Consider the following 13,127-nt stretch of genomic DNA (forward strand, 5'->3'; position numbering starts at 1 on the left):
GAACCAACCTATCAATTTTTCTGTGATACAGTCTGCCAGAGTGCTCTGTGAAGAATCTTTTTTTTCCCATTCCTACCATGTCTGGGTGAGAAGAGAGGAAAGGGTGGAAAGGTGCCTGTGTACTAATAGGCAATTCAGGTGATGCTCTGTGCTCCACTTCCTTTCCGTAGGCATTTCTTTTGGCAGCTGCAGCAGCTTGATTGGGGGAGAAAGAGGCAGCCCACCAATCACCTCTTCTTTAAGCCCTGTTTTTTGCGTTCATAGAGGAGATCTGTCTTAGAGCTCCCAAAACTGACAATCTTTGGGCAACCATCTCTGTCTTTCTCCTGGATGGTGCACTTCTTACAAAAATAGGCATCTGAGACTCTGGGGCCTCCACGGATCACACAGCGTCCCTGGTAAGAGCCATAGTTACATTCATCACACATGTGCACCAGGGTGCAGGGACACACGTAGGAGTCACAGATCACACACTTGCCATCCCATCTTTCACACAGTCTTCCAATGGCAACACCAGCCTGCTTGCGGCAAAAGATCAAGTCCGGGTGATGTTTAGCCATAGCTCCCTCTGTGCCACCCCATGATTATTTTCTAAAAGACACTCACCAAGTGAGAAATCTTCCCTGATTTTGTCACAGCTGACAGTCTCTGTTGAAGAAAGATTCTCGTCTTTGTTATCAAGGGAATAGTGCAAAGGATATGAACACTGATAGAACTTCATAAGAGCAGCTGAACTTGGTATCTTGTGATGCCTAGCCTAAATCCATGGTTACTAATTTTTCAGTTTTATGAGAAGCACATTCACTCACAGTTCTTCACATGTTGATAAAGCCTCTAGTATTACCTCCTGCCTCTCCCTGCATGTGAACACTTTATTGGAAGGAAAGGAGCTAACCTTAAGCTGGTGTAGACCAAGTTCTTGGCTGAGGCCCCTATAACAAGACAGATTAACAAGAAAAAAGCATACAAATGTATTTAATATAACTTTTACATGACACGAGAGCCTTAATAAGGAAACAAAGACCTGAAGAAGCGATTAAACCGGAGCGTTTTCACGCTAGGTTTGATGAAGTGTGGAGAGTCGTGGAAAAATGCGATAGGATAACAGAGTATGAGCTAAGGGTAGTACACGGGAAAAGAGCAAGGCCTGTTCAGATTCCTTTCAGCATCCTTCCACCTTGGAAATAAGGATATTCCTTTCCTCCCTGCATAGGGAGGGCCCCTCTCCCATAAGGGTTTTGTGACCTACTTCAGGGGAAGTTCAGAAAGTCCTTCCTGCGTGTGACATTTCTTAAATTTTTTTCAGTTTATGCCAAGGTGCCATATCTTGGGGTAGGTTATCCTGAACACCATCAATGCTGTGAGTACACGTCCAGGAAACTCATTAGCTTCAATTGTACTTGATACTTTCCTTCTTGGGTTTCCTTACTCATCCTTCCGAAGTTCTCCCAGCAGGTATGGCCTTCTCCAATTTAAGAAATTCATAATGAATAAGTAGCAGATATAGTAAGCCGCAAATGGTAATATTTTCTCCTAGCCTTGTGAATTCAATGCTTTGAGAACATAATTTTCCCTACAAAAAAGTTGGAGATGGGGTTTAGAGTCTTTAGCCTCTTGTATCTTTAAAATTAAAGATTTTAAAAAATTTAAATTAAATTAAAAAGCAACATATTTTCATTGTAAAAATATTAGAAATGACAGATAAAGAGAATAAGGAAAAAATCCATCTTTAACTGCCACCACTGTCCTACACAAAAATAATTACTATCATCATATCTGTGTATATTTTTATGACCTTTTCTCTATAGGTATAAATATGCCTATATAAATAATTTCTCAAGGTTGCAGTAATAGTATAGACACAATTTCATGTTTTCTTTTTCTTTTACATTTTATAAACTCTTTTCCATGTTTTTTACATAATATTCATAGTTATTATTTTAGTGGCTAACACCATTATTTGAAATTGAGTTATTGTTAGAAGAAATGGATTCTTTGAGAAACATGTCCCCTTCTATCCTTTTAGTTTGAGCAAGGTTCTGGAGTATATAGGACATTTTCCTCTCCGCCCTGGGCATGTGCTCACCCATTTCCTTATTCCCCTTTAACTTAATACTAGATGTAATTTTTCAGTCAGGCATATGAATAATATTAGAAATTTATTTGGAAAGAGATAATAAATGAAAGAAGTATTCTCTGAGGAGGATCTTTTTGGATAGGGCTGAAGACAGGGTTTTTCATTTTATCTGCCATTGGCTTCCAAATGAAAATAGAAGGGATGGCAGCTGTATTTTAGCTACAGAATTGCGCATATATGTGTGTCTGAGGAACTTTATGAAATAGCTTAGAAAATGATCATCAGTGCCTTGAACAGATTCATCACAACGTGTGTACTTATTTAAGCATATTCTTGGGTACTGTGCATTCACATGGCCTGATTTGTAATATATGCCATTTTTTCCCCTGAGTTTGCATATCAGAGATGATGCCTTTTTTTTCTCCCAGTACTGCTGCTTCTGCCTCTACCTGGGATTATGCAGATTCTGGTTTAAACCTCTTTAATTCTTTTCTGCAAGAGCACAGCATGATGGGCTTCATTTCTGAGAGTAAATGATAATGGATTTCAGCTTTCACCAGTGACATTTGGAAACTACAAGTCTTTAATAATACGTGTGCCACACAATGAAAATGGTCACCCTGTTCCAAGGATGTGAAAATGTAAATAAAATAGCAGTGCTGTAAATATGTAGAGGCTAAATCTTAAAATGAAGGTGGGGGTCCTAATTATTTTAATGGAACCAATTTTATGATTTTTCAAGTGGGATGTAAAGGACAATCTTATCTATAGTGGGTACTTGGGATGATCAAGGGAAAGCTCTTAGAAAGGGTTTAATTTATTCTGTCAGATATTCAAGGCTATAAAACATTTCAACAAATCAAAGCCATCATTTGAGAAATAATAAAGATTAAAAGCCAACATCAGACACCACAAACTTGGGTCCTTCCTGCCCAGTTTTATATTAAATAAAGCGTGCTTATCATCAATTAGCATTTATTTCTGTCTCACTGGGTATACAGTGCTTTTTGATGGTCTGGATCCCAGACCCAATTTCTTGTCTAAAACAACTGAGTGTCCATCTTTTGCTGATAAACACAATGTGTGAAGGTCGTAAAGAGAGAGTTTTGATAAATTTGTCAGACCTGGGCTTCATGGCTGCATCTGCAGAGGGAGGAGGGGCAAGGGTATCTGAAAAGAGCAGGGGTATTTCTCTAAAGAGCAATGACCTTGAGAGATAAGATCACTGAAACCTCAAATCCCAGTTTTGGATCTTGAGGTGAAGAAACCTTTGCCTCATTCCTGAATTTCCATTTTCCTTATTCCCATTTACTGCTAGCAGAGACTGGCAATCAGTTTCCTACCTTTACGAAAACCCAATTTATTGGGCTTCTCACTCCCACGCTACCTCTTCTGTAAGAGAAAGAGGAGGATTTTCTGCTCCAAATGCCTGGGGAGGACCTTTCCTCATTTCCTATTCCTGAATCATCTGGGCCTTTGCAGTTGAATATTGACTGGTGACAGTGACACCTCCACCTTGGTGTAATATGTCTTTCAAGTGAGAAGCCTTTCCTGGTCAATACTGAATCAATTTGCTCTGGCAGTCTAATTGAATGCCTCCCTCAGACAAATGGGTCACTGGGGGAAAGGGTAAAACCTTGATATGCAGATCTCAGTCGAAGCCTCAGAGAAGGCCGTTTCAAAAATATATATTCCTCTTGAGAAGCAGCCTATGTAACAAAAACAGTGCTAGTTATTTGCACAGCAAAATGGACATAAATCAATGTATTTACATATTTCTTTTTGTTGGACTACTATCTTACTTTAACTTGATCCCTGGAGAGAGAGTGAGATGGACAGACAAACAGACAGACAGAAACAGAGAGAAGAGAGAGACCAAAGCTCTAGCATGACCCCTAGGATGAGAAACTTCTTGCCTTAAAATTTGGGGTATGTTGATCTTCTTTTTAGAATTCACACCATTTCCATATAGCAAATTACATTGATGTTTAAATTGTTTGATATCCTTAATATTAATAAAATACAGCTTCTTCCTCAGATGATTGTGTTTTTTTCTCAGTGTTCCTTTGGGGGTTTATAAGAAGAAAGGGGCAGGTGAGTGCCCAGCATTGTGTTAGCTTGTTTCTAAAAACTGTCTTAGTCCTTACTCCAGCCCTATGAGAAGAGTAATCCCTGATTTACAGAGAAGGAAACTCACTCAGAGAGCTTGGTAACTTGCCCAAGGTCATTTAGTTACTTGTCAGTATGAACCAAACTCTGGTATCTCCAAGGCCAGTGCTTCTTTTCCCATAGGGTTGGATTTTGAATCACTTTTTAAAAATAATATCTTGGGGACCATTGTTATCTGATTCATCTTTTTACCTACCTGGTGTGAAAATGTGTACATACTTTGTATGTTAGTTTCCTGTTGCTGCTGTAACTAATGGCCAAAAACTTAGTGGCTTTAAACAAATTTATTATTTTTCAGTTCTGGAGGTCAGAGTCCAAAAATGGATCTTACTGGGCTAAAATCAAGGTGCTGGCAGGCTTGCGATCCTATCTGGAGGCTGTAGGGGAGAAGCTGCTTTCCTCCTTTTCCAGCTTCTAGAAGTTGCCCTCCCTTCTTGGCTCATGGCCCCTTCCTTCCTCTTCAAAGCCAGCAATGGTTGGTTGAGTCTTTCTCACGTTGTATCAGTCTGACTCCTGCTTTTGTCATTGCTGTGATTATGTTGGGTCCAACCGTCCAACCGGATAATCCAGGAAAATCTTCACAGGTCAACTGATTAACAACCTTAATGCCATCAGCAGCCTTAATTCCCCCTTGCTATGTAGCCTGACATAGTCATAGTCAGGGGAGTAGAACATGGACATCTTTGGGGGACCATTATTCTGCCCACTGTATGTTATGAAATCTTTTAACAGAATAACACAGTAGTGAGAGATCCAGGATTTGAAGTCAGATTGCCTGAGTTCAAGTCCTAGTCCACTGCTTTCTCACTGTGTGGTCTGGGGCAAATCAATTACATTCTCTGTGCCTTGGCATTCTCATCTATCAAATGGGAATAACAATTTGTGGTAGAGATTGAGATAATGTATACAGAGTGTTCAGCATTACTAGCACATGGCATAGAGTAGATGTCCAATAATTCTTGGCCGTTATTGTTTATGAAACAGTACATGGGTGCATGGTGCATTGTGCTGCACAAAAGGTTTCACACATATTATTTCGTTAGATTTTCCACTGCTCTGGCACTTACTGTTTTTTTTTTTTTAAACATCTTTTTTGGAGTATAATTTCTTTACAATGGTGTGTTAGTTTCTGCTTTATAACAAAGTGAATCAGTTATAAATATACATATGTTCCCATATCTCTTCCCTCTTGGGTCTCCCTCCCTCCCACCCTCCCTATCCCACCCCTCTAGGTGGTCACAAAGCATCGAGCTGATCTCCCTGTGCTATGCGGCTGCTTCCCACTAGTTATCTACGTTACGTTTGGTAGTGTATATATGTCCATGCCTCTCTCTCGCTTTGTCACAGCTTACCCTTCCTCCTCCCCATATCCTCAAGCCCACTCTCTAGTAGGTCTGTGTCTTTATTCCCATCTTACCCCTAGGTTCTTCATGACCTTTTTTTTTTTCTTAGATTCCATATGTATGTGTTAGCATACGGTATTTCTTTTTCTGAGTTACTTCACTCTGTATGACAGACTCTAGGTCCATCCACCTCAGTACAAATAACTCAATTTTGTTTCTTTTTATGGCTGAGTAATATTCCATTGTATATATGTGCCACATCTTCTTTATCCATTCATCTGTTGATGGACACTTAGGTTGCTTCCATGTCCTGGCTATTGTAAATAGAGCTGCAATGAACATTTTGGTACATGGCTCTTTTTGAATTATGGTTTTCTCAGGGTATATACCCAGTAGTGGGATTGCTGGGTCATATGGTAGTTCTATTTGTAGTTTTTTAAGGAACCTCCATACTGTTCTCCATAGTGGCTGTATCAATTTACATTCCCACCAACAGTGCAAGAGGGTTCCCTTTTCTCCACACCCTCTCCAGCATTTATTGTTTCTAGATTTTTTGATGATGGCCATTCTGACCGGTGTGAGATGATATCTCATTGTAGTTTTGATTTGCATTTCTCTAATGATTAATGAAGTTGAGCATTCTTTCACGTGTTTGTTGGCAGTCTGTATATCTTCTTTGGAGAAATGTCTATTTAGGTCTTCTGCCCATTTTTCGATTGGGTTGTTTGTTTTTTGATATTGAGCTGCATGAGCTGCTTGTAAATTTTGGAGGTTAATCCTTTGTCAGTTGCTTCATTTGCAAATATTTTCTCCCGTTCTGAGGGTTGTCTTTTGGTCTTGTTTATGGTTTCCTTTGCTGTGCAAAAGCTTTGAAGTTTCATTAGGTCCCATTTGTTTATTTTTGTTTTTATTTCCATTTCTCTAGGAGGTGGGTCAGAAAGGATCTTGCTGTGATTTATGTCATAGAGTGTTCTTCCTATGTTTTCCTCTAAGAGTTTGATAGTTTCTGGCCTTACATTTAGGTCTTTAATCCATTTTGAGTTTATTTTTGTGTATGGTGTTAGGGAGTGTTCTAATTTCATACTTTTACATGTACCTGTCCAGTTTTCCCAGCACCACTTATTGAAGAGGATGTCTTTTCTCCACTGTATGTTCTTGCCTCCTTTATCAAAGATAAGGTGACCATATGTGCGTTGGTTTATCTCTGGGCTTTCTATCCTGTTCCACTGATCTATCTCTCTGTTTTTGTGCCAGTACCATACTCTCTTGATTACTGTAGCTTTGTAGTATAGTCTGAAGTCAGGGAGCCTGATTCCTCCAGCTCTGTTTTTTGTTCTCAAGATTGCTTTGGCTATTCGGGGTCGTTTGTGTTTCCATACAAATTGTGAAATTTTTTGTTCTAGTTCTGTGAAAAATGCCAGTGGTAGTTTGATAGGGATTGCATTGAATCTGTAGATTGCTTTGGGTAGTAGAGTCATTTTCACAATGTTGATTCTTCCAATCCAAGAACATGGTATATCTCTCCATCTATTTGTATCACCTTTAATTTCTTTCATCAGTGTCTTATAATTTTCTGCATACAGGTCTTTTGTCTCCTTAGGTAGGTTTATTCCTAGGGCACTTACTATTAATACATTTGTAGTTTATTGTGAAGTTATTTTTAATCCAAGTTGAAATTGTAAAAAAAAAAGTGGCTTAAAATTAAAGGGAATTTAGGGAGAAATCCACTTTTTAAAACTTCATTTTAGTTTTTTAATACTTCTAAGTCTTTACCTACACACATTCAACAGTTATTTATGAGCTTCTAGAAAGTAGAGACAGTGTTTTTGTTCATTCTCTAGGCACTGGCTTGAACATAATTAGCATGTAATGAATGCAGATAAATGCCTGAAGGAATACAAAGAGGCTGAAATGGCCAGAGGTGAGGGCATAGGCTGGAAAGTGCTGAGACTTTTGCATTCTCTCACTTTTTTTGCTGCATTGAAAGTCCCGCTAGTGGGTCCCTTGACCTTGATGTGTTTAAACTTTTCAACTCATTGAGGACATAGCAACTTACTAAGAGCTGCCTTGATCGAATAATTGAATTTGCCTTTAGCCATGTGCAGGTAACAGAAAACTCGCCTCAAATTGTCTAAAACAATGAGGCATTTATCAGCTCATGTAACTGAGAACTCACAGAGGTAGGTCAGGCTTCAGGTCAGGCTGGAGCCAGTGGTTCATAGAGTCCATCATTTTGTTGCTTCCTTCCTCTTCTCTGTTTTCATTATGCCTTGTGTGGTTTGCCACAAGATGGCTGCTAGCAGCTTCTGGTGGCTCTATGCTTCCTTGCTTATGTCCTGCAGGGGTAGACAGCACAACTTTTAGTAGCAGTCACAAGAGAGCAAAGAACTATGTTTCTTAGAAGCCTCCAAGAAGGAGTTCTCCATATCTCATTGGCTGGGGTGGAATCTCACCTTCTTGTGACATCCCTGAAGGAATCACAGTGGCCAAGGGAGAGCAATGTGTTGATCAGTTTATACCAGTTAGAGGTCACCAAGAACCACTGTATGTGTGTGTGTGTGTGTGTGTGTGTGTGTGTGTGTGTGTGTGCTCAGCTTTTTCCTAAAAAGTTGCCAGATGAAATATAGGATAGAAAAAGTACTCAAGCTGCACAGGGGAGAGGAGGATTCTGAGCAGCCAAACCCAGCAAAAATGGAAACAACTCAGCACATTTGAGGGTGTAAAAAAAGAAATTCTTCTCCTAGGCAATGAAACCTGGCTGAGTTGGGGTCCTAGTCTCTTATACCATTATAAGCAGGTCTCTTGAGTCATCCTTCTTGCTTATCATCTTGTTGATTTATGGAGCATTTCTTAAAGCTTTTGAGTTTTCCTGTTAGAGTGTAAGTGCTTCATTATTCATTTGCAAGGATTTATCCGACAACTACTCATGAGAGCTGCTCTTCTAAGCACTGGGGAATTCAGAAGTGAACAAAACATAGCCCCAAACTTTAAGGATCTTACCACCAATAGGAGAATAGAGCCCCCAAGCTTCAGGATCTTTGGTTAGTTTCAAGGGTAAAACCTTGCTAGAGTCTCAGTCTGACTATAATTGGGTCAAGAAAGCTGTTTGTACAGGAGCATGAAGAACCCACTCACTTATCTCAAAGGGAGCGATTTAGGGAAGGACTCAAGTATTGTGGATGAAAGGTGGACAGTCAGTAACAGAGACAGACACAGTTTAAACCTCTCATACTAAAGTCATAAACATAGGGTGGCTGGGAGCGGGACGGGATGATTCAGACTGGGATGCAGAGAGAGGTGGAAGCCTGAAATGTACTCCATGGGGGCCTGGTGTGAACTGAATTGAAAGTGGTTTGAAACCATGCAGTTACATCACAGTTCATGACCTCTATTGGGAGGTCCTAGAGAGGAACCTAGGATAGAATCTGTCAATTAAAATCCTATTTTCTCTTCAAGAAGTAGGCCCTCTGGGTCATCCTGTGAGCTTCCACTGATGATGAACTTCACATTTTGACTGCTTTCTCTCTAAGTAACTACCTCCCTACCGTGAAAGGTGTGGATCCCTTGGTGCATACAAAACTTACTTTAAGCAATGAATCGACTTTCTGCAGATCAGTTCAGGAAAGCCCACAGGGCAGGATCTAGCTGGGGGCAAGGACTAGGGTTTAATCAGGTTGCTTAGACTGTATCCACTCAAGTGGTTGCCATTTTTTCTCAATTTTGTAATGTTTCAGTGCTAGAAGAACAGAGGAAGCCTAAATATATTTAAACACATTTATTAAATTTAACACATTACATTCAAAGAAAAATAAGATGACCCACATGAATGGTATTTTAGTAGTTATTATACATATGACAGTTAGTCATAGTGGAATTTTTTGCCAGTTATTCTAATTAGTATTATTTTGACATAGCCAGACCAGTTTTGGGTGTTCTCTTTGCTTTGTTAGTTTTCCAATATCCATAAATAGCATTAACGTTTGTTGGGATCCTTGAAGGGAGCCCATTAAATAAAACCCTTTGTCCTGCCTGAGTGCTAAGAAAAGTAAGAATTAAGACAACAGAGTAAAATAGATGAGAGCTCATCTTTAGTTACTCATAAAGGCTCAGTTGGAGGATATATTTAATCCTACTTTCCCACCTGGTCATGGGCTGTGCTGAACCATGGCCGACTCTCTGTGGGTGGGGCAGGGATGGAGGAGAAGAGTTGTCAGGGCATGACTTGGGGCTGCCCTGGAGGAACACAAAGGAAGCAAGAGGTATAAAGCAAGAGCTGAACTGAGCACGTCCAGTTTATTCCTTCAAATTTATCAATCAGATAGGTTACTCCCAGAGAGGTCATGGGTGTTACACTGAATGAGTTCCCTTCATCAGGAGTAGAGAAGAAGTATTCCCTTTAACTTTGTAAACAGTTTTTCTAGATGTTTTGTACAGTTTAATCCTCTCTTTATATACTGACTCAACCATACTGTCATCCAAAGACAAGATCTTGGATTTAAAACAGCCATAGTATTTCCTTTATCCTCTATCATCCTTTCTTCTACCCCATTCCTCCTCCTCTTACACTAAATCTGGCCCCGGAGCTCAGGCTTCTGGAGGTCCTCTTCTATATTTATTTAAATTACGTATATTAAATCCCATTCAGGAGGTTCATAGCTTTTCATGTGCCAGTCATTTTATATACGTTATCCCATTTAATCCACAACAAACCTGGGGAATAGAATTTATTCTCATTTCTAGATGCAGAAACTATCTCTCAGAGAGGGTAATTCATCCAAGGTTAAAGAGATAGTAAGTAGTGAAAACAGGATTCATGTCCCTTCACTTCAGAGCCTGAGTCCCTTCACTCCAAAGCCAAGCACTTTGTTCTAGTCTTGGCAGTAGTGAGAATGGGCGTGAGTCTGAGATGAAATGCATCTGCATGAAATGAGCAAGGTCACATGGGTCTTTGGTAGAGGTGGGTACAGGAAAGAGCATAGTTGGACATGGAGCTCTCTGAAAAGGTGGAGGGAAGGTGAGAGAAAAGTAATTTGCATTTTTAATATAGGCATCTGTCCTCCTAACCCTACTCTACGTGGAGAGAAGTTAGAAGCTGGGCAGGCTACAGAGTTAACTTTTCTAACTTTCCTGTGTGCCGTAGGACTTGGACTTGGGAAAGTCTTGATTTGGCTTTGGGTGGCAGCCCTGGGGCAGTGATGTTCAGGTGTGTCAACAGTTGAGTTCAGTAGTTTTTTGACCTACTTTTCTTAGACAGGGATCTGTTTTCCACTGCTGGCCTCCAAAGGCCTCTTCTCTCCTAGGACACCTCTTCCCTACCCACCTCCCTTTCCTCAGGCCAGGAAGCTGGTGGGAGAGGAGTGCGTTGCAGCCTGCAGTGCTAAGAACTCTTACGGTCCATGGTTAATAGGGCTTCTCTGTTGTTGATGGAGGAGAGAGAAAAGGAAGTGTGTATTCTATTTTCCATTCTTGGGGAGTGGATAGCTGTGCCCTTGAATGACTGTTTTTGAGGACCTATGGTTTCCTGACCATCTTTGTCTCTGGAACAGAATGTTTTTCTTTACTTTCTTCTGGGTTGATAATGCCATAAAACTTGTCTTACTTTTTTCTCTGGGAGGGCTGTGTGTGCCACACCGCCCCTGTTACCACTAAACTAAATATTAAGACAGTCAGTCATTCAGATCCCATCTGCCTATAGCAGTGCACTAGGAGTAGTCACCAGGTTGACTGTAGCATGTGAACAGAATTTGCTTTTTGATTCAACAGAAACTTTCAGGTGTTATAGCTCAGGGATAATGTGCTGGTATATTTATAATAACTAGTTTTCTTCTTTCCCACTTATGTGGATACCTGATTAGAATAATAAACATCTCACCCAGAATTATGGGCAAGATCCTAAGCTTGTAGTGTGACAATGACTAAATACTTGGCTGAGACTTATGAAATCCAGCGGTAATTTACTGGTCTGTTATATACTATGGGCCTGAGTTACATCATGAAATTCTTAATTACAGAGGGGTGGCAAAAGGAGATTTTAGAACATTATTGATAGTGTTTCTGAAATACTTGGGATTTCCCAAAGCAGGATCTTATTGCTTGATCTCTGGTCCATTTGTACTTCTATGGTCCATTGGCCTTTGTAGATTTATTCATTTTTCCTGTTTATACTGAAAAGTAAAATAAATAAAATAAAGCACTAAAAATCCATTTTCTTCATTTCCACACTGCCCAAAGAGACTACACAGTAAGTACTCTAGGAAACTTATCTTGATTTTAAATTCTATCAGTAAACGTGAGAAAGAAAAAGAAAACCATTTTTGATTTCTTTCATTCTGCATCCAACTCCTTTACAAGCAAACTGGAAACTCTGACAGGATTCTATTCCGCTGATTTTTTTTCTTGGTTGGGGTGATGAGGGAGCCCATCAGTCATTTCTTTAAAATTGTATCTTTGAGATATCTGTGTTGTTCATGAAGTATTTATGAGTTTTGTCCTTGAACTGATTCCCAAGCAGGAACTCACTCACAGACTTCAGTAGAAGTATGCAACCCACGTGTCCTTGAGTTTGGCAGGACCACTGGAAAAGCGTTCACATGTTATGTACAGTATATCTTTTATAAGGCACCTTAGTGCCATGTCATAGATTGAAATGGGCAAGGTGATTCTGGTCAAGAACATATAGATTGTTGCTAGCTGGGGCTGGAGACGTTTGGTATACATTTAGCTTGAAGTTTCCCTATCACCAAAGAATAGTTTGACTCAATTTTCTTTGTATAATTGCAAAGATGAGAAAAAGTTGGGGGGAAATTCTTTAACTTTCCAGACAGTCCCCTTATCATCTTTCCTGTTAAGAATAGCTCATATTTCTTGAGAGCTAACTATGTGCTAGCCCTTGCACTAAATGCATGGGTGCACTGGTAAATGTTAAACAATCAGCTCTCAATTAAAAAAAAGAAGTTCTAATTTGTAGCATCTGCCTGTTTCTGTGGTGTAAATACTCCCACCACAACCAGTGCCAGGCCATATGTGTGATGTCTCTGAAGGGAGACTTGGGAAGAGATGCTGCCCAAAGGCTCTTGTGAGCAGAAAGGAGTCAAGTCCAGCACAGCCCCGGCTAAATGTTTTACAAAATGTGCTAACTCTCACAACAAGTCTATGATTTGGGTACTGTAACAGCCTTGTTTCAAAGATGAGAGCACTGAAGCCCTGAGAGGTGAATTAACTTACCCACGTTACACAGCTAGCACGTAGGACAGCTAGGATGTGCACACAGCAACACGGCTCCAGAACCTGTGCTCTTAACCACAGTGCTGTATCACCTGCAGTCTTTGTGGTGGTTTCGCCTTCAGTTCAGGAATTTCGTGGAAGTACTGTTTAGGAATATGAGGTGGCTGAGTGTGAAACCTATAAAGTAGAAAATATTTGTATTAATCTATACATTCATACCTGTCTAAGTTCATCTCTGTAAAATTACTTTAGGTAGTGGTTATGAGGGGCCATCATTTGGGGGCTAGTTAGTGCTCACCTGGGGAAAAGCTTCT

The 13,127-nt window shown here is 40.1% G+C and overlaps 1 pseudogene across 1 annotated transcript; it reads right to left on the reverse strand.

The window, feature by feature from the left end:
* Window positions 1-227: 227 nt before the first annotated feature.
* On the reverse strand, window positions 228-560 carry LOC114902259 (annotated as a pseudogene). Its single transcript, XR_003795428.1, has one exon. The product of XR_003795428.1 is annotated as a PHD finger-like domain-containing protein 5A pseudogene (transcript).
* Window positions 561-13,127: the final 12,567 nt, after the last annotated feature.

Source organism: Monodon monoceros, unplaced genomic scaffold, assembly GCF_005190385.1.
Source record: "Monodon monoceros isolate NGI ecotype Baffin Bay Population unplaced genomic scaffold, NGI_Narwhal_1 Super_Scaffold_20, whole genome shotgun sequence".
In the NCBI taxonomy this organism is placed as follows: Eukaryota; Metazoa; Chordata; class Mammalia; order Artiodactyla; family Monodontidae; genus Monodon; species Monodon monoceros.